The sequence below is a fragment of the Gambusia affinis genome, linkage group LG09, assembly GCF_019740435.1.
Source record: "Gambusia affinis linkage group LG09, SWU_Gaff_1.0, whole genome shotgun sequence".
Taxonomy (NCBI): Eukaryota; Metazoa; Chordata; class Actinopteri; order Cyprinodontiformes; family Poeciliidae; genus Gambusia; species Gambusia affinis.
Genome location: NC_057876.1, coordinates 24,294,090 through 24,313,415, shown reverse-complemented (window position 1 = coordinate 24,313,415; position 19,326 = coordinate 24,294,090). Strand labels below are relative to the sequence as shown.

The window sequence follows — 19,326 nt, the reverse complement described above, 5'->3', positions numbered from 1 at the left end:
TCATTTTGAATGCTCTTTAAGACCTCTGCTGCTCTAACACTTCGAGACACATCTAAAACAATAGCCATGTTCCTGTCAATGATGTTCATGCATATTTTGAACTTGGGTATAAAAATATTGAAGAGAACTGATAAAAAATTTAAACAAACACTGGAACTTTTATTTTCTGTAATGTACAATACAGATTTTAAACCTTGCCATTCATTCTCTCCAGAGTTATTTATGATGCTCATATAGATGGAGCCAAAAGGAAAAGAGGTACTATATGTATGATTCAAGGCTCCCTGCTGAGTTGCTTATTTCATCTACAAGCGTTGTAATGCTGAACTCAACTGAATTTTAGGAGTCAAAATCCAGCAGAAAACAACTGGACATGATGGACTCCTGCTATCAACTCTTTAGAGACTGATTATCAGATTGTTTGGTTTCTAAAGAATACATTACAATGGTCAACAGCAAGCCTGCAGCACACATAAAAGGCTCCAGTTTCATACGGAAAGCATTGTCTCTGCAAAATTTATCTGTTACTGAAATACTGAAAGAGACATGAGGATTTTTTTTTCATATCAGCACAGATAATCGCCAGCTACTGTAGAGGGAAACAATGAAGCACTGAGTGTCATGGGAAGAGGGCTAGATATCAAAAAGAACTGGCACAGTGAGAAGGAATGACTTCTATATGAACTGCAAATCATTTCAGAAAAACATTAAAGTTATCATTTATAAACGAGAATTGCAAATTATTAAATAAATGGCATTTTCCTGACTTGCTAAACAAAACTATGCAGATGATGTTGTATAGAATGAATTTAGTGTCTGCGCCAGTCATCCATTCCCTTGATAGTAGCTTAGCACTCTCAACTACATCTGTAGAGAAACTGTTCCTGCCCTGTTTAGTCTTAGAAAAATTTTTTTGTTTTCTAATGTCACATAAAAATACCTACAATCACATTGAACTGGTTCAGAGCTTGGAGACCCACGACACCAACAACAGGGACTACAGCTGTCGCATTGCTGGTGTTAAGGAAATCCTGAGAGAAAACATCAGAAGGGTATTATCTAAAGTAAGGTAATATGCTTCTAATTTCAGTTATGGATGGTCGATGGCCAGATGTCCAAATGCTGCTTTTATATGAAAGTAAATTTCTTATTTCAGAAATTAAGCATGAAAGATTGGTTGAAGAACGGAAAGGCAAAATATCCAAGGTACTAGAAGACCAGAATTAAGTCCACACAGACAGTGATGACTTTGAGAACCATATCATCAACTGACGTTGGTCCAAAATGTTTTATTATATCAGCTGTCTACAAAGATATTTCAGAGTATCTTAAGCTTCTTCCACAGTACCCCCCAAAATCTCTTGAAATATCCAAATCTTATCATTCATCTGAATGAGGTGATGTGCATGTTTACAGCAGTCTTTGTTGATACAAAAAAGAGAAAAACCTTTTTGCTTTTTTACATACATCATCAAGGATGGCCCTTGATCATGTATAGAGGAGGAGGAGGAGGGCTGCCCTAGCTATTCAAACTGGCTGGGGAAAGTTGCAAAGAAAAACAAATTTAAATGTACAAGAAACAGAACTCAAGACTAATCTAAGAAGCTAAACACAAAAAAATGCACTAACATGGCAGCACCATTCTAACAATAGTGAATACAGAGAAAAGAACTGAATATGGCAAAAGCTAACAAATTTAAACAACAAAAAAGTGCTCAAAACACAAACATAGTGGGTTTAGCTTGTAAAACTTTTAATAGACGCTGTATTTTTCGACATTTCAATTGTCATCTTTGCCTGTTCCTCATGTGCAAATTGTGTTATGGCCTCTCTGGTACAACTACATCTGTAGATCTTACCAAAAACTTTCAGTCAGAATCAAGTCTGGTGACTGAGAAGCCCATTCTACTATGACTGACTTGGTGATGCACTTAGGATTAATATCTTTCCAGTATAGCTAAAGGTTTATTTTCAACAAAATTCCACACATTGTCTTACCTTAAGCAACTGAATATGCTGATGGTTTCATGCTTGTTGTAGTCAACAGCGAATTGTGTCTGGAGTCATGCCATGAAGTCCTTTTTATTTACTTCACATCTTACAAATGGCACTAAAGCACTTGCACTGCTCTCCATCAGGTCATTCTGTAAATATTATGCAGTCACATATGGTTTCCTTTAAGTTGTCCAGACTAAGGCAACGTTCACACACAGCAATTCAAATCGATATTTTTAGCATTAGTTTTTTTCTTTTTTGCTTTAATGCCACTTCTATCTGATGCTTTCATGACAGTCTGAACAACACAAATCGGATTTTGTTTCAAATGAGACTCGGGATGTGTGGCTCTAAATCTGATACCTGATCTTTTCAAATGTGACCAGGTCGCTTTCATCCGACCTGAACGTCACTGATACACGACAAACTTGACTATTATGCGCCCTGATACGCGAAAGCAGGAAGGGAAACAACAATCATGGCGGACAATAATGAGAATTAAGTTGTTAATGTACTGGACGCGCTCGGATAACAACTTTAAAATCGTCCGATATGCTCCACTACTAGCATCTATGTTTACTTGCGCATTCAAAGAGCATAATGGCGGTTGGCAAAACATTAAGTACGCTCTCTGCGTGACGTTATTGCGCCCTCTACTGCGCATGCGGAACACTTTCAAGTCATTTGCAGTTCACACAGGAGAACACATACAAGTCGCATATATTTGGAAGTGTGAACAACCACGGCAATAAATAAAAAATAAATAAAAAATAAATTATTATTATTATTATTATTATTAGTAGTAGTAGTAGTAGTAGTAGTAGTAGTAGTAATAATAACAACAACAATAATAATAATAATAATAATAATAATAATAATAATAATAATAATAATAATAATAATAATAATAATAATAATAATAATAATAACACAGAGGAAATGTAGTCAAAGGTGATCAGAGAACAGCATCAGCCCAATTTTATTATTTAGCATTTTTAGTTTCTGACAGCCATCGGAATCTTACTGATTCTATATCAAATTGGCAACACACCTGCACTTCATTAGACCATACCATATTAGAACAGCTCAAACCAAACAACAAAATCTAAACAAAATGCATAAATAAGTTTATTAATGTAATTTACAAACGTATCTGCATAACAAAATTGTCTGAAACATAATACATGTAATACAGGACAACTCAAAAGGTTACTTTGAAGAAAAACAAACAATACAATGCAAAAAACCTCCATTTGGCAGAACCCAGTGATGACATCAGCAATTTAAGCAGGAAATGCTGGGCCGGCTCCTCCCATACACCTGCTCAGGCTGCAGCATCTAAAAGGGACAAACAATGGTGAGTAAAACTAAATTGAGTATAATTTGCTAGAAATGAACATTGAAACAAAAAAAAGAAACATTTAGAAGTGTCAGCTTGAACTAAAACATGTGCATAGATATAAACTACAACATAATGTTATCACAAACACACCCAGATACTGAGTGAAGCAAAATTACAACAGCAGTGCTTAACAAGTGTGTTGGGGTTAAATAATAATGTTCTCTGTGAATTCTATGTACCACTGAATACACAAAGCATAATATTGCTCTTTGAAAAATATAAGAGTATAATTTCTAAACCTAGACCTATCCAAGAGAGTAGAATTTCTTGTTTGCCTCCCAACTCATTTAGCTGATTCTGAAAATGAGCTATTTCAGATGCACTAATGACACCAGCTACAGTTGTTAGCTGTAATTGGCTTTGAGCATAACACATCCACTAGAGAAGAAAAACAATAGCATACTAAAGATGACAGTACAATGTAAGCAACTGAAGATATATTTGCACCACAAACACGCAGCCTATATATACTCAAATTTCAAGTACTTGTTTTGTGTGATGTAAAACTTCGCCTTGAATAACTCAATAGATTCTCTATAATCAAACACATAAAAATATGCCATTGCTTATTTTGTTAGCAATGTGCTTTATATATGCAGATGTAAATAAATATGCATGTTATACTTTCCAAACAGTACAGGAAGAAGCTCTATTAAAATGTAAATGGAGCTTCTATCTGCAAAGTTTGCTCATCAGAGATTTGTGTCTCCAAGGCAGCACTTTTTTATTGCAGTCAAGTTTATTGTCCTGCATCGAAGCTGGAATCAAGGTGAAAATCTCTTTTATGTGTTTTCCTTTCAGTGGGACTTTTAAATACTAGATTGCTGAATTTTATGAAGCTATGTGCAGATGTGAAGCAGAACAGAAAACTAGTAAAATTTTGGTGCAGACATGAATCACTTTGCTTGGAATTGAGAAATAGTACATTGGTCTTTTTGAAGAGGCTTGCTCTTGAAGTTTCTTTTAACTTTATCTTTTGATGTCTTGAGCATTTATAAAAAATAAAAAAAAATAAAAAAAAAAGACAGTTTGGCCTTTAGTATAGTTTGTGCCAACTGTTAAGTACAACTGGCTCAATTTCAAAAATTTTCTTTGATAAAGAAGAAAAAAAATCTAGTAACACAATCTCATCTGATCCTCTTCCTGCCTCTCTGTTACATGAAAGCGACCGGCAGCAGCAAGCTCACCAGGGGGGCATCCTTTCGTTACATCAGTGAAAACGTCCTTTGAGATTAATACCAACGGGACGCGACACTTTATTCCTGAGGAGAAAAATGCAGTTGTCAGTCGACCTAATTGCATTCTCATGGTGCATGAGGGCCTGCTGAGTTATTGAGAGCTCTACCAGGAAAATCATAATCGACGAGCGGCAGGGGGGTCTAACATTGCACTTTACGCAACAGCTTTTACGCTTAGGGCAGAAGGAGGAAAAGGGGAAATGGACAGATGAGTTATAAGAGCAACTTTTGGAAGATGGAATCTGTACATATTTAAAGAAACATTTGGTCTGTTTTGAAAATATTTTTAATGAGCAAGACACTTTATGGGAAAAACCAGAACACAAATCTTACACAGTCTTAAAAATATGACACAAATAAATAAAAACTTTACATTATTTTTCAGAAAATCAGCTATCTTAAAAGTCATTATTTTTCTCACTTTCTAATTTTTTAGAAGATTGAAATATAACATCAGACCATTAAAAAGTATTTTTAATACAGAACTGTGGCCTTAATAATGTGACAAATGAACATCATTGGAAGATATATTCCAATTTACTGAGAATGGAAACTATAAATGGAAAAGCGATTTAGTGAGCACTTTTAACATGACAATAATCTGTGTAAGATTTACGATTCAAGAAAAGTAAATGGTGAAAAGGATCAATTTTGCTTCACCCACTGAAAACTGTCTCTCTGTTAGAAGCCCCTATTTGCCACAGGATAAACATTTTAAAACAACTGACATTTTGGATTTCAGGGAAGGAACTAAAGCTGAAGGTAGAGGACGCAGCACACTTCATCCCTTGGCTACAACAGTTGGCTCCATCGTCAAGTCAACAGGCAGCAAACAAGCCATTGAGGCCGCTGTGAGAGTTCGATTGAATAAGGTTTAACAGGTAGGAAAATAATGTTTTATAATGCATTTATTAACGTTTTTTGTGCTCTGTCAGCACAAAAAAGAAATTGGTGATGTCTGTTGATCTCTCTACATCACAGGTGTCAAACTCCAGTCCTGGAGGGCCACTGCCCTACAACTCTTAGATGTCCCTTTGCTGCAGCACATCTGAATAGAATAATTAGGTCGTTAGCAGGCCTTTACACAAGAAGGAGGCAATTAAGCCATTTCATTCCAGTGTTTTGTACCTATGGCACATCTAAAAACTGCAGGAGTTTGATACCCCTGCTCTAAATTAATAACCACTCTCACCAGAGAATATTTTAATATGTTGTTGATAGTAATTAGCATGGACAGCAGTGCCCTTTGCTCTAAGTCTCATTCTTCTACATTACCACTTGAAGTAACTTTTTAACAATGACATATTATAAACTAACTGAATTGCAGGTAGGCCAGGCTCATCACAAAGTAGTTTCAAAGCATTCAGTAGGGTGGCAGTTTGTTAGGTCTCTAAGCTTAAAATTAGACATTTCTTTTGTCAGCCTCCCAACTCAGAATGTAAATCTTAAATTTCTAAAGCCGAATTTTAACTTTATCACTACTTGTCTTGATTGGTCAAAAAGGATAGCTGTAGAAGATTTGGTCGATCCAGGTGTATCATCACAGCTCTTTGGCAACCTTTAGCTAATTTCTCTGCTATCTTTGTGTTTACTGTTTGCTTTCATACATTTTTATGTTTTCCTGTATGTAGATTAAAATTAATATAGCTTTCAAACCAGAACACAGTTGAAAGAGAGAAAGTTATAAAGACTGTGATAAAATGCACTGAAGTTGTTCAGATTGTATCTAAGATTTCTGTCAAATATTTGATTTATTTGTTTAAAAAAGACTAATAAAAAAAACCACAATGAAACTTAAAAGTATGCATGCTTCATGCTGATTAAAGTCAGAAGTTCAAACCTAAACTGAAGTCAGTTGGGAATGTTCACATTTCAAAATGTCCTGTCAAATGGATCACTTTATGCTCTGTATAATTCATGTTCTTGAAGGGTTCAAGAATCAAACTTGAACTGTTTGAATTATTTACAGAGTGATCTAATACAGGGCTCTTATCCAAGACCATGTATAAAAGTCTGACTTTCTACCAGGATGAACAGGTTCTTCCTCTAAGCTTCCTGCAGCACTTCATGTTTTCTGCTATGGTGTCATTCAATGCTCACAGATATCCACACCTGAACTGCTTCAGGCAAAGACAGAGAGAGAGGCCAAGTAAGTATGAATCCAAGCTGAAGCTTTAATATGTCAGTGGACGTTTGTATGTGAAAGCAGTGTGAGAATAAAAACATTAGGAATAGAAAATCTGCTGTTTTTTATTGCTGAACTGTGCTTGATGTGTTTTTGACATGTTGACAACAACAAACCGATGTATTTTCTACAATTTAAAGCCAGTATTACAGTTTTGCTATTTTTCAAACAGCTATTATAACTTTCCTATTTTACATTTTGCATATATACATTAAGGCTCCAGATTTTCTAGTGGGCATGTGGGTATATTTAGGGCTAATGTTGTTCAGAATACAGTTTGAAAAAGGGGAGGCATTACCGTATATATTTTCCAGCAACATAGTGCCCATCAACTATGTTACCTGATTGTTCTATAAAATAACATTTTTATCAGTTATGAAAATGCTGTATCAAAAACCACTTAAAAAAGTTTGACTCTGCATGATGGCTGTAATTGGCCTCTGTCTCTTTAAGAGCCTCCTATACTTTACAACACTCCCCCTGCACATTACAACAATGCTTCACCATGATGCTGTTTACAGACTGAGATGTAGTTTGTATGATAAGCTCAATGGACACACAGTTCCAACATGTGTTTTCTAATTGCTGCTGCCGCTAGTCTGATGGAGCTGTTATGGGGAAGGGGTTCTCTGTGGGGCAGAAGCTCGGCTGGAGACCGAAGCTCCAAGTTGGAGATTTGGGTAAATGAGCGGCACACTGTATGAGCAAGATTTTAAGCAACCCTTAGATATTGCCAAAGGAGATTCAAGGATATCTCAAACATTTATGAATGAATTTGTGATGAGGAATGATGGTACAACACAATTTAAAGCTAAAACAAAGTTGATTTTGCATCAAATCCTCATTTAAAATAATATGCTATCAAAACTTATATATGGAGCACAATGGCATTACTTACTTTTCCTTTTTTTGGTCAGATGAGATAACAAGAAAAAAATTAGTCAGCAAACCCTGACCTATAACTCCTTGGGTCACGGTGACTTGGCTTGAAGGACTTCAGGGAAAACAAAATATTTTCACCAGTTCCTTTATAAAAAATCTGAGTTGCCAGAGCAACTGTCTGACCTCCAATAAAATGAGTCCAAGATTTCAATTGCAGCCAAACTTAAATCAAAACATTTTTTAAAATACTTTTGTTTTCTATATATTAATTGCTTCTAAACAAACTGCATCCAAGAAAAAAAAATAAAAAATTATTTAGTCTATTTGGCTGACCAGACTGTGCAGATTAGCAGAACACTGACCTGAACATCTTTTAACAAGAGTCAGAATATCAAGCCATATGGCTCCAGGTAAAAAAAAAAAAAAAAAATGAAAAAAATGAAAATCTCAGAGGGACATAAATGTTTCTCTACATATTGTACATATACACACAAAAAATATACTAGCACACACAACATGCAGATGAATCCATACACACCTATGTGTCTTTGGTAGCCGAGTGTGAATACTAAATGACCTCTAAATTAAAAATCCAGCACATCATGCTAGACAACATGAATATTACATGAAGCCAGTCGGCTTGTATTATTGCCAGGAGCAAGGTGTAATTACATTTGACTTAGCTGTTTAAGAATGGACGAGTAAAAGATAAGAAATGAAAACTGACTGATAAAAAATATATGAACCACAAGTCTAAGGTCTGTTTGTGGAGCTGATTTGGTCATTGTGCTCTAATATTTTAGTTGTTTTCATGTTTTTTTAATAACACAGCAGGGAAAAGTTAAGTTGTGTGCAAGAGGTGGATTGTCTTTCCATCCATCCATCATCCATCCATCCATCCATCTCTGTTAAAATCAGTCACATTTTAGATGACAGTCTCTCTCACCAATGCACATGTTTGAGCATTTAGCATGTATTCACTGACTATTAAAACAGGAGTGCAATCAATGCATTTACTTGCTAGAAATCAAATGATGCACACCCACTTTTCTCCAATTCATAGCACCATCTCTCCACTACAAATGAGTCGAAATCAATGTTTCTCAATCCTGTCGTCCTAGATGTGCTGCTGGTCCAACACCCTTGATTTAAAGGATGGTATTATCTCTTCAACTTGCCATAAAGTGCATCAGAAGCCTGTGAATCACCAATTCATTAAAGTCAGGCAGAAGGGAAACACACCAGGGTTAAGAAACATTGGCTTTAACCAAATCCTTGCCCCTATAGATTGACAAAGCACAAGAAATGTGCTGCAGCTTTAATTATTCCAATTTATATCGTGACTACTTTTCAACTTTATCGGGTCAGTTAGAGTCCATCAGTTAAAAACTGCTGGTGCATTCATCTGAATTACAGCCACATTAAGCCTCTGATGTCGGGGACCAGACATGTATGGCCTATCAAAGCAGAAGTGATTTTTCCTCTTCGTCCTCCTGCTGTCTCTCCTGCTCATTCTCTGATTCCCATTTTCTGTGTTTCATCCCACAAAGGCCGAAGCCCAGATGTATTCCCGAGGGGCAGAGTGGAACAGATGTATCCATAGGCTGAGATGAGCAGCTAAACTAAGGAAACCTTCTGCTAATCTTATTCTCAAATTAAAAGAGAGAAGAAAACATATGAAACGCAAAAAGTAAAGCTCCTTGTTTACATTATGAGTCACTGAGGATGGAATGGCACTCACATCCTATTTTTTATGCTTTAAATGGCATTTTGTATTCTTTAACATTTAATTTAATAAACAAAAACCCATTAAACATATCCCCTGGAGAAATTGAGCATATTTCCACAATAATTTAACTGTGTAAACTATTGTGTTTAGTTCAATGTAGGAAAATTAATATCAACGTGACTGCAGGCTTGTTTTTAAAAGCTCATCTTTATACTGTAATGTATATTTAGACAACACCACGAAGAATATATAACTTTGTCACAGACACACTATTTTGTCTTATTTCTCAAACTAACATTTACTTCCTGCATGTTGATGAATAAACATGATTTTAACATGGAGACAATGGCTTCAATTAGATTCAAACTCAATAATAAGCTCATTTAGCTGTGATTTAGAACTTGGTATTTCTCATTAGAGTTTTTTATTTTATTTTATTTATTTATTTATTTTTTTCCCAGTCTTGAATTCGTTGTGTTCATATTTAAATATGTGGTGCATTTGCTTAAATATGTTTAAGATTTATAAATTAGCATTCACAAAAAGCGTAAAGACATTTTTGAGATTGGACGACTATAAAATGAAATCTGTATTAGCCCTCAGGCTAAATGTTGATAGATTATAAAAAACATTTAGTAACATGCAGTCATAGTTAATAAATTAGAATATGTGTTCAGATGAAGCCTGTTTGTCAGATTAAAAGTATCTTTTGAAAATAATCTTTAAGCAGGCATTAAACACACTTTTCACTAAGTTCACGTCTCCACATTAAATATATTTGTAATGATGTAATATTCTATTTTCATAACCTGTAAGTGGAGATTCATCCTAATTGGCAAATGTTTCCAAACATCCATGTCTGTAATTAAGTTACTGAAAAATAAACATTTTAGCAAAATTCAAATTTATTAAATGGGTGAGTAGATTAATTGATGTAGCTACAAATACATCAATTAAAAGGCAGAGTTGGTCAATTTAAAACTGTAAACCCTTCTTCATATACGTTTTCTATTCACAGTTGGATATCCTCCTCCAGACTCTCCAACCTGTGGCTGCTCCAAGAAATTCTTCCAATATTTGAGGTTTTATTGATCCATTTAGTATCTATAGCATCAAATTTGGTTCATAAGAAAAGCTGAAGGAAAAGCAAAGATTTTACTTTTTTAGTCAGAATCAATAACATTAATATTAATTTGTTGTATTGATTGTAAAAATAATTCTACATCACCACTTTGCATTGCATAAATAAGAGTGAAAACCTGTCCTTTGTCTCTTATTCAATGTTTTTATATTCCCTTGCAACATATTCAGAGTCCACACCCTCTCATGAAATAAATGCTGCATGGTAAATATGGCGCTGTAGAAAGTGACTGAACGCAGCTGTGGGAATATTTAGGTAAAAGCTCTTCGAGTCACTGTGATGCGAATGATGTCACTGTTGTACCAACAAATTTGTATTCTTGTGTGTTTGTAGTCAAAGATTCTGGCAGAAAGTACCTGCATTTCGCTGCGTGTCTAATTACAGTGAGTGCTTTTGTGGTGCGCGTCAGTGTGACTGGTCCTCACTGACTGACATCCACATCAATAGAAGCCTGACAATGATGGATTCCCCTTCTGCTGCAATGCCCACACGCACACTTTTACCAATGCCCTGTGCACATATTTCTCCACATGTTCTCATTCTGGGTCTCAACTACATCTGAGATTAAACCCACGAACAATAACAAAAACGTAAGCTTGGGTAAAATTCCTTTTCATCCTCCTTTTCTGTCAGAATATTGTACAGACTCTGCAGACTTCAACTTAATTGTAATTTCTGGCCGCTGTTTCTCAGAGGACATCTGGTGACTGCTGAGTGGTTTTGGGGATGGAGGAAAACAGGGCAGTCATGCAGAGACACCACACACATTATGTTTACAGTAGCAAAACTGTACAGTAAGCCTCTAACAGGCTAAAGATAACTTTGCTGAATTGCCTCTTTGTGTTACTAGGGAATGATTTTGTTTTCACGTGCTTGCCGTTTCTGTTCTACAGCTCAGCAGTACTCACCCCACTGAGCTGAATCATTTGGTTTATTCCTGCACTTCATTCCAGTTTTGTCGCTGCTGGTTCAGAGAGCAACTTTAATTCAGTCATTAAAAAAAAAAAAACAGCATCAAATAAAATGAGAAATCTCAAAGCAGCATCTTTGCACTTTTGGTGCAGAGACACTTGCAGAAAGTTCCAAACGAAAGAAAAATCCTAAATATTCACATGTATTGTTGGGAACTCATTGGGTAGTCTTCACCTGTGCTGCAGCTTTAACTCAGGCTCATCTGAATGAGCTGTGGTAAGCTACAGCTTACAAAGCTCATTTCATTATCTTTGCAAACATGAACAAGGCTCTGTGTTTGTGAACTGCTTTTGGACATGAAGTAAATAGACAGTGAGTAAAGCCGTTATGTAATTCCTGCTGTCTGTTCAGCTGAAATAGAGAAGGGGTTCACTAATAACCATATGTTGCTCTGAGTAAGATGAGGAGTAAAGAAATCCATTCTGTTCTTTGCTGCATGCATAGACAGAATAAAACTACTTCCTTGGTTTCTTAGTTATGTATTTTACACATTTCATGTCCAGTATGGAAACACTGGCAACATTTTATCCCAGTTATGTTTCCTCTTTTACAGTAAATCAGGAATCATCAGGAATTTAATATGAAGAGGTCGAATTTTTTTTTATTTAAAGTGTACATCTACAGCACATTATTGTTTGAAAATGATTTACTGTAAAACTCAAATTTGGTTAAACTCCTGATTGCTGTTGTTGCAGTCCTGGACTGTCAGTCACAACCACTTTTTGCTTGGCTAATTGTTCACAAATTCTGATCTAATTGATTCCATGTTTGTTGAGTGGATTTGGGCTTTCTGCTTTAAAATAAAAATAAAAAAATTTACCCATGACTTTAACATTGAGAAAGATGCAGGCTGAAGTGAGAAAAAGTCATAACTAAAAGGATGGAAGAGGGAACAGTTTTCTTTCTGGTTCCAAGTTTCCAGGCATACACATACACATTTAAAACATGCAAAAGCTTTCTAACCAAATAAAAATATTGAAAAATCAAATGCTAAATTTGAATTGACGCTACAAAGTTTAAAAGTTCAACTCTGCAGTTCTAGTTTGCCATGTGGCAATTATTTTATTTAGCACCGTCATTGTAGAAGGGATATTCACCCTAGACTTTACCTTTAAAATCCTGAATGGTCACATAGCCCAGCTTTTGCAAGGTGCACGATCTGTGCATATGTAGACTTTTGGATAAAATTGAGGGTTTTAAAGTTAGGATTTGAGATGAAGATGCAGTTTTCTGTTCATCTAAATTGATTTATAGTCTTGGATTCTGAGTTCCTGGTCAGATACTTGATTTTTTATCAAGTTTAATGAAGTATGAGATTGTGACTCTATCTTTGGATGTTTCCTTCTAAATGACTCAGATCTCTATCAGTAACAAAATGTACTATTCAGGACACTATAGCAGGATAGATTTTATGTTTTTGTCTTTTTCCATCATAAAGCTTTAATCTGGCCAACTGCTTAGCATCACCTTAGTATGAATGACCAGGTGAATAGAAAGAAGATTTTTTAAATATTTAACATATTTCGGTAATTGGCTCTTTAATGCAGAAGTAGTTGTCTTCACACACCAAGCAAAATCTGAATCCCTCCACTAGATTATCTAGATCTCCCTATCTCTACAGCTTTTTCTCTCATTATACCTTGAAACTGAGACAGTAAAAAATGTCACATTGCAATTTTGAGAAAAAAAATCTACCCAGCAAGGTCTTTACATTTTAGTTTGTAAGTCAGCAGGGCTTTTGCAAATAGAGCTGTCACATTCTAAAGAATCGAGTCTGTAAAAATGTGTCTGCTCTTTCCATCCCAGACAGCGAGTGACAGACAGAATGACATTACAGAGATTCTGAGCTGCCAAATGAGGAGGCATCCCAGAAAACAGTGACAGCTGCTGTGCTGTAAAATGTCGTTATTGCTCTCATTTTATGGCTCCGGGTTTGTGTGTTGGAGGACATAAAGCGAGAAGTAGAAGGCTGACAACATCATCTGGAGGAAAGAGGAGATGGAGGGAAAGGATTTCACATGGCCATAATGTGGAAAACCTCCAGGAATTACACAGAGCGACACCAGAAAGGCAATTTACTTCATCTCTGACAAAAGAATCCTCAATGTGAAACATTCAGACTAGACTTTCTGTCAATGAGATTGATAAAAGAAGAATTGTTTCCAACACAGACACACAGTCTCTTAGTGATAACGTAGTTTTTTTTACATGGCTGCACCATAATTTGGCTTCTAATTGTCGCAGCAGTTGGGTGTAAAAACTTCCAGCAGTTTTACGGTTCTGTGTTTTCCTGTTTTACATCCATCTGCTGCAGTGAAACAAAACCTCAACACAAAAACCCATAACAAATCCACAACACATGAGCCAGACACTGTTAGTGCTTCTGTGTTTCATGCTCCTGCCACTGAGCCATAAAACAGATGCAGAAATGTTTATGATTTCAGGGATTTATTGTACAAACTAGGGGAGAAAACACCAGAATGAGAACAAAGGATGCATAGGGTTCAGGTTAGCTGATCATGAGTCTACACAAAACAGAGATGCATAATCTAAAGGTACCCAGAGGGAGAAACTCCAGCCTATTACAGGAGGGCACATCAGTTTTATCCAAACCAAAATGCATAAAAAATACTCAAACAAATACCACATAAGAATTCAACAAGAAAACAGTGTTATTTGTGAAAAGGAAGTATGGGCAAACAAGATCTACACAGCAATTTGTTGCATTGTATTGTTTATCCTGCAGGGCAATTTTCTCGTACAAGAAATACCTTCATGCATTTAGACGAAGCAAATTTTTTTTATTACATCATGGATTTAAAGTTCATGTATTCACCTCACAAGTTGCTTCTTTTCCCTAACTACTTTATCTACTGCTTTCCATCCATTCATTGTCTTCTGCTTATCTGAGGTCCATCTCAGAAGTAACATGTTCAAAAGAACAACCCTGATATATTTTTCTCCTCCAAAAATATTAAAATGACATGATTTAAAATAACTAAAAGCTAAGACACAATAAAACAATATTTTACCTTTGCAAGAAAGCTGAAGGAAACTGTAATGTTTTCATGTAATGTTGCTTTTGTGTGAATTATGAATCTTAGATTTTCTAGGAGTTGGTTTCAGAGTTGAAAAGGAAAAATACTAACTACTGTCTCTGTTGTTTGGTTCTGACCCTAGAAACACAGAGTGAAAAGGTCTCTAATGATCTGATGGGTCTGTATTGTCATATCTGACCAGGAACTCAGAGTCCAAGACTATAAATCAATTTAGATGCACAGAAAACTGCATCTTCATCTCAAATCCTAACTTTAAAACCCTCAATTTTATCCAAAAGTCTACATATGCACAGATCGTGCACCTTGCAAAAGCTGGGCTATGTGACCATTCAGGATTTTAAAGGTAAAGTCTAGGGTGAATATCACTTCTACAATGACAGTGCTAAATAAAATAATTGCCACATGGCAAACTAGAACTGCAGAGTTGAACTTTTAAACTTTGTAGCGTCAATTCAAATTTAGCATTTGATTCTTCAATATTTTTATTTGTAGAATAAATTTTGTTGGTGACATGTTGTACTTTGTTTTATTTTTTTGGTTTTTTTTTACCAAATTGTTACCTGGCTCTATAGATTACAGAAGCATGGAGTTTGTTTTCCAAGGACTCATTCTGACACAAAGTGCTTCACATTAACAAAAGACAAGTACATTTTCATCTTCTCTCTTGTTTTTCTTCCCTTGTCAGAACAGGAACACAGTGTTTCTTTGACTCCAACCTTAAGCTGAAGCACCAGTCTCCAATCTTAATAGTGCTTGGAACATTTTACTTGAGACTTGTATGCTTTTTTCACTCTTTTCTCTACTAACGTGAATGTTTTTGGATAATGGTTCTGGTTTTGTGGATGATTTCCTCTCTGATTAGTTGGAAAATGCCATTGTGTTTGTATAATTAACCTTAACAAAGGGCAAAAGTACAGATTCAGAATCCTCTTTACTAACAACTGACTTATAACTGAAGCTGAAACATGGCTTTACTTCTTTCAGGAAAGGCAAGACTTTCAAAATCTGTCTTATATGCATTTTTTTTTCTTTTGTTTCTATTTTTTTCATTTGTTTACTTTTCTGGCTCAAGGGTTTTGCACAGTATGACCTTTAATGTATTACTTGTACTAGTTTTAAGCTTATCCAGGTCATCAGTGATACTATTTGGTCAGTCAGTTGTTGCTTGTAGAGGTTTTCAGCTCTGTTATCTTACTGAGGCATCTCTTGTATAGAGATGAAACTGATTAAAGTAGTCATGATTGCTATGGTGTTTTCTTTAGCATAACTGTTAAAAATCTAGATTGCCATTAAAGTCACTCAGATATCCTAGATGCAGGAAGTGAGAGAACACACAACAGGGATTCCTCAGTCTGCACTGAAGTCGTGTTTTGTTTAATTAAAACTCATGAGGGTTTTAAATATTTTTTTTGTCGCAGAAATACAGATCACTACAAGAGTTGAGTCCTCTGCCACACATTGCCTTGCAGCTAATTCAAGATTATTAACGAAATGCATGCGTTGTTCAAAATTATCTGGTTTGTTTTTCATATGGAAGTAAATATGTGCCATCAGAATTTGAATAAAAAATACCTCTGAAATTTGAATGTTGTATATTAGTGCTTACTTTTTCAGTATTAAAATAAATTCAGAATATATTTTTAACCTAAAAAAAAATTCAATGTCATTATTTTTGCAGTAAAAAAAAATTCGGTGTAATTTTTTTTACATGGTTGCAATTTTCAGTTATTAAAAAAATTCACATTCCTATTTCAAAGTGATCAAATTTTCAATATATATATTTTTCACAGTTTAAATTTTCAGTGTTAAAAAATTCAGCATATAAAAAATTCAACTTTTCAAAATTCAAATGCAATATTTTCGTTGTCCTCCAATTCAACTTGCTCAAATTCGCCGTCTCAAATTCAGTGTCTAAAAATTCGCTGTCTCAAATTCAGCGTCTAAAAATTCGCTGTAAAAATGGCCAAGGTTACTTCAGGTCACAGACATTAGCAATGGATGTCCGATTCCAACATCCACCTAATCACGTGACACAACCGTCATATTGAAGAAATACCAGCATCACCCAGGCTGGCGACCATGGAGGCGAACGCAAACCCAACGGTGAGTTTAATGCTTTCATATTTCTATATGTAACCCATGTTAAAATCTGACATAAATAGGAATAAATAGTTGATTAAAAGTCTGTTGACAAGAAAATAGTGTCGCTGTTCCTTTAAGAGCGTTACAGGCGTGGTGCCTGGGTGACGCTGCAGTACGCAGACCTGAGGGAGAGAGCAGAGGAGGAGTCGGAGGAAATAGAGCGGTGATTAATTAGCAGAAAAAGTTAGTATTATACTGAAACAAAAACATAATTTACCTGGTCGGGAACTGACGGGGATTTTATGAGAACCAAGTTACATCGGTTTTGGTGAGTTTTGTGTTTATTTTTCTACATTTTTGTCGTGTTGTACTTTTTCTTTTGGCGGAGAGCTAACGCTAAAACGTAGCTGACTTTGAAGAAAAAGCTGGCCATAAACTGTTATCCAGTTAATGTATTGAGTTTATGAAGAAGAGTTTATTTGTATAATTTAAGGATTTAAAAAGAGTTTTATTGTGTTTGTGGCCTGTTACACAGGTCAGGTTTTTTTGTCGGTCGGAGCGAGGATTGGTCTGCCTTGTGCGGGCGTGCACATTCACAGACGGGATTCAAGATGGCGAGCCAGACCTAGACATTCTATTCATCTTCTCCATTGCATCAGGGAGGGATTCTCCCGCGTGTGGTGATCCGCTGCCGGAGCGGTAGGAAAATCAGGAACTAGTTCGAACTGAACTGAACAGAACTGAACTGAACTGAGAACTGATTGAATTATTATCTTTTTGGACTGAATCAAACTGAAACTTTTCATTGAACTGAGCATCTGGATTTACATTTGGACCTGAACTTGAATTTAAAGTGTCATACTTTGATTTTCATATGTTTATGTTTCTGAATGTGATTTGAGTAATTGTGGTCCACTTTGATTTTATTGTGTTGAAGGTGTTCCCTACCTGTAAAAGAAAGGAAAATGAGTTAACTCAAGGAAAAAATAGTAATCTTAAAATAGGTGCAACCTAGGGAAAAGAAACTAGTCTAATTAACTCAAATTAGTCTAATTAAAATAACCTAGGCGAACTAAAGAGCAAAAAGGAAGAGTAATATACTTTTCTTTTCTCCCCATTTTTTTATTTTCCTCATTATTAAGAATCTGCAGAGTATTTTTGGTTTTATGTATTGTATTTTATATGTGTGTTTTGCATTCAGTAAATTGCCGGCCTTTTTCACTTAAAGCAGCGGTCTCTGGTGTTATTATTCTTGCTCCCCACTCCTTAGAGCCTAGAACTGGTCCAGTGGCGCAGTTAGCGGTGTGATACCGGTGCTACATATAGTATATTTTATTTTGTGCATGAAGTTTGATACATTATCTTAAAGCCTGATTTAAAACACGGGTTGGGCCGTTGTTAATCTTACACCGTGTAGTGCCGGCATATTACATCTCGCTATCTCCTAGCACCTTCAGCCCCTCCCCGCTGTCCCACGTCCAATTTCCCCCGTTTTATTTCAAAAAGAAATACCACTTGGGTCAAGTCTAGAATCTTTAAAGAGAACTGATGGGTGGCGACATTCTGGGTTGTTTGTATGTTGTCTTAGGTGAGACTGAGACAGGCAGTCTTAGTAAAGTCGTAATTTTTCAGGAGATGCTACTGCTAATATGGCTGCCTTGTGTGCTTCAAAGAGGGGCTGTGAACACTTTCCGACATTAATTATAACCACAACCCCATTCTGATCAGCTACCGTATTGTTCAGGTGACTTCATTACATCATCCAAAATACTGCTTCTCTTATCTGACAATTGTTGATATACAATATTAATTTACATTCTTTTTACTTTGCCTAAAACCTCGTTCTGTTACCTAGCAACACTATAAACAACCGCCTTTGTTTTTTCAGTTGATTTTAACTAATTTTCAAGAAAATATATGCTTGTAAGTACATCTGTTAACTTATTTTAGATTAAATATCATAATTTAATTTAGATTACTGTGACTTCTCAATGCTGACCTACTGATGTCAAAATACTTTTTTATTTTACTGACAATTTTTTAAATGTTTTTTTTCTTTTTTCTCTTTTCAAGGAACTTTTGCTGAATCATATTTTTGATAGACTCCGTGATCGTTTGGAGCAGGAAGAAGCAGTTTTATATCTGGGAAGAGTGTGCACAATCAAAGGTTTGTACAAATGACAAGTTTCAATATGTGATGCTTTTGAATGTCTATAGTAACATCAGCTTTGTGTGGTCTTCAATATGATGAGATTTGAAGGGCAGTTTTTAATCGTTTATTACTCCATAATTGAAGGACTGAGCGACTGTGGAGAGATCTGTGGACGGCTGTAACATGCATCTATTATGACGTGCTACACTACCTTAAAGAAGAGGGATACCTGGACATTTCAAATGAAGCACTCCTCTTCTGTTGCCATTATGTCTTCCTGCCATGTCTGCAGGATGATCTGGATACTTTCTGCAGTGGCTGGGACAATCACCCACTTCGAACTGAAGCAACATGACTCCTAACCTGCTCTGGGTTCTTGGTCGTACACATCATCCAATTCCTGAACCCCACGGTGCCTTGACAGAGGTTATAAAGATTATAACGGAGGCTCAGATGTATTTGCTGAACATTTTATGTTCAGATTTTTAT

General features: G+C 35.7%; 1 protein-coding gene and 2 long non-coding RNA genes across 4 annotated transcripts in view; 2 read left to right on the top strand and 1 right to left on the bottom strand.

Moving 5' to 3' along the window:
* glra1 (glycine receptor, alpha 1) overlaps nucleotides 1–2,563 on the bottom strand; it is a 118,865-nt gene extending 116,302 nt beyond the window's left edge. Inside the window, exon 1 of the mRNA XM_044127358.1 lies at nucleotides 1,999–2,563. The gene's annotated coding sequence lies outside the window, so the exon portion shown is untranslated. The remainder of the gene's footprint in view (nucleotides 1–1,998) is intronic.
* Nucleotides 2,564–3,317: 754 nt separating this feature from the next.
* LOC122837192 lies at nucleotides 3,318–9,654 on the top strand. Of its 2 annotated transcripts, XR_006371730.1 has the most exons (4): nucleotides 3,318–3,352; nucleotides 5,378–5,516; nucleotides 6,738–6,784; nucleotides 9,253–9,654. It is a non-coding gene; the product is annotated as an uncharacterized LOC122837192 (long non-coding RNA). The 2 variants fall into 2 exon arrangements; XR_006371731.1 differs by lacking the exon at nucleotides 6,738–6,784.
* Nucleotides 9,655–16,745: 7,091 nt separating this feature from the next.
* Nucleotides 16,746–18,852, top strand: LOC122836813. Its single transcript, XR_006371616.1, has 3 exons — nucleotides 16,746–17,013; nucleotides 17,221–17,384; nucleotides 18,759–18,852. It is a non-coding gene; the product is annotated as an uncharacterized LOC122836813 (long non-coding RNA).
* The last annotated feature ends 474 nt before the right edge of the window (nucleotides 18,853–19,326 follow it).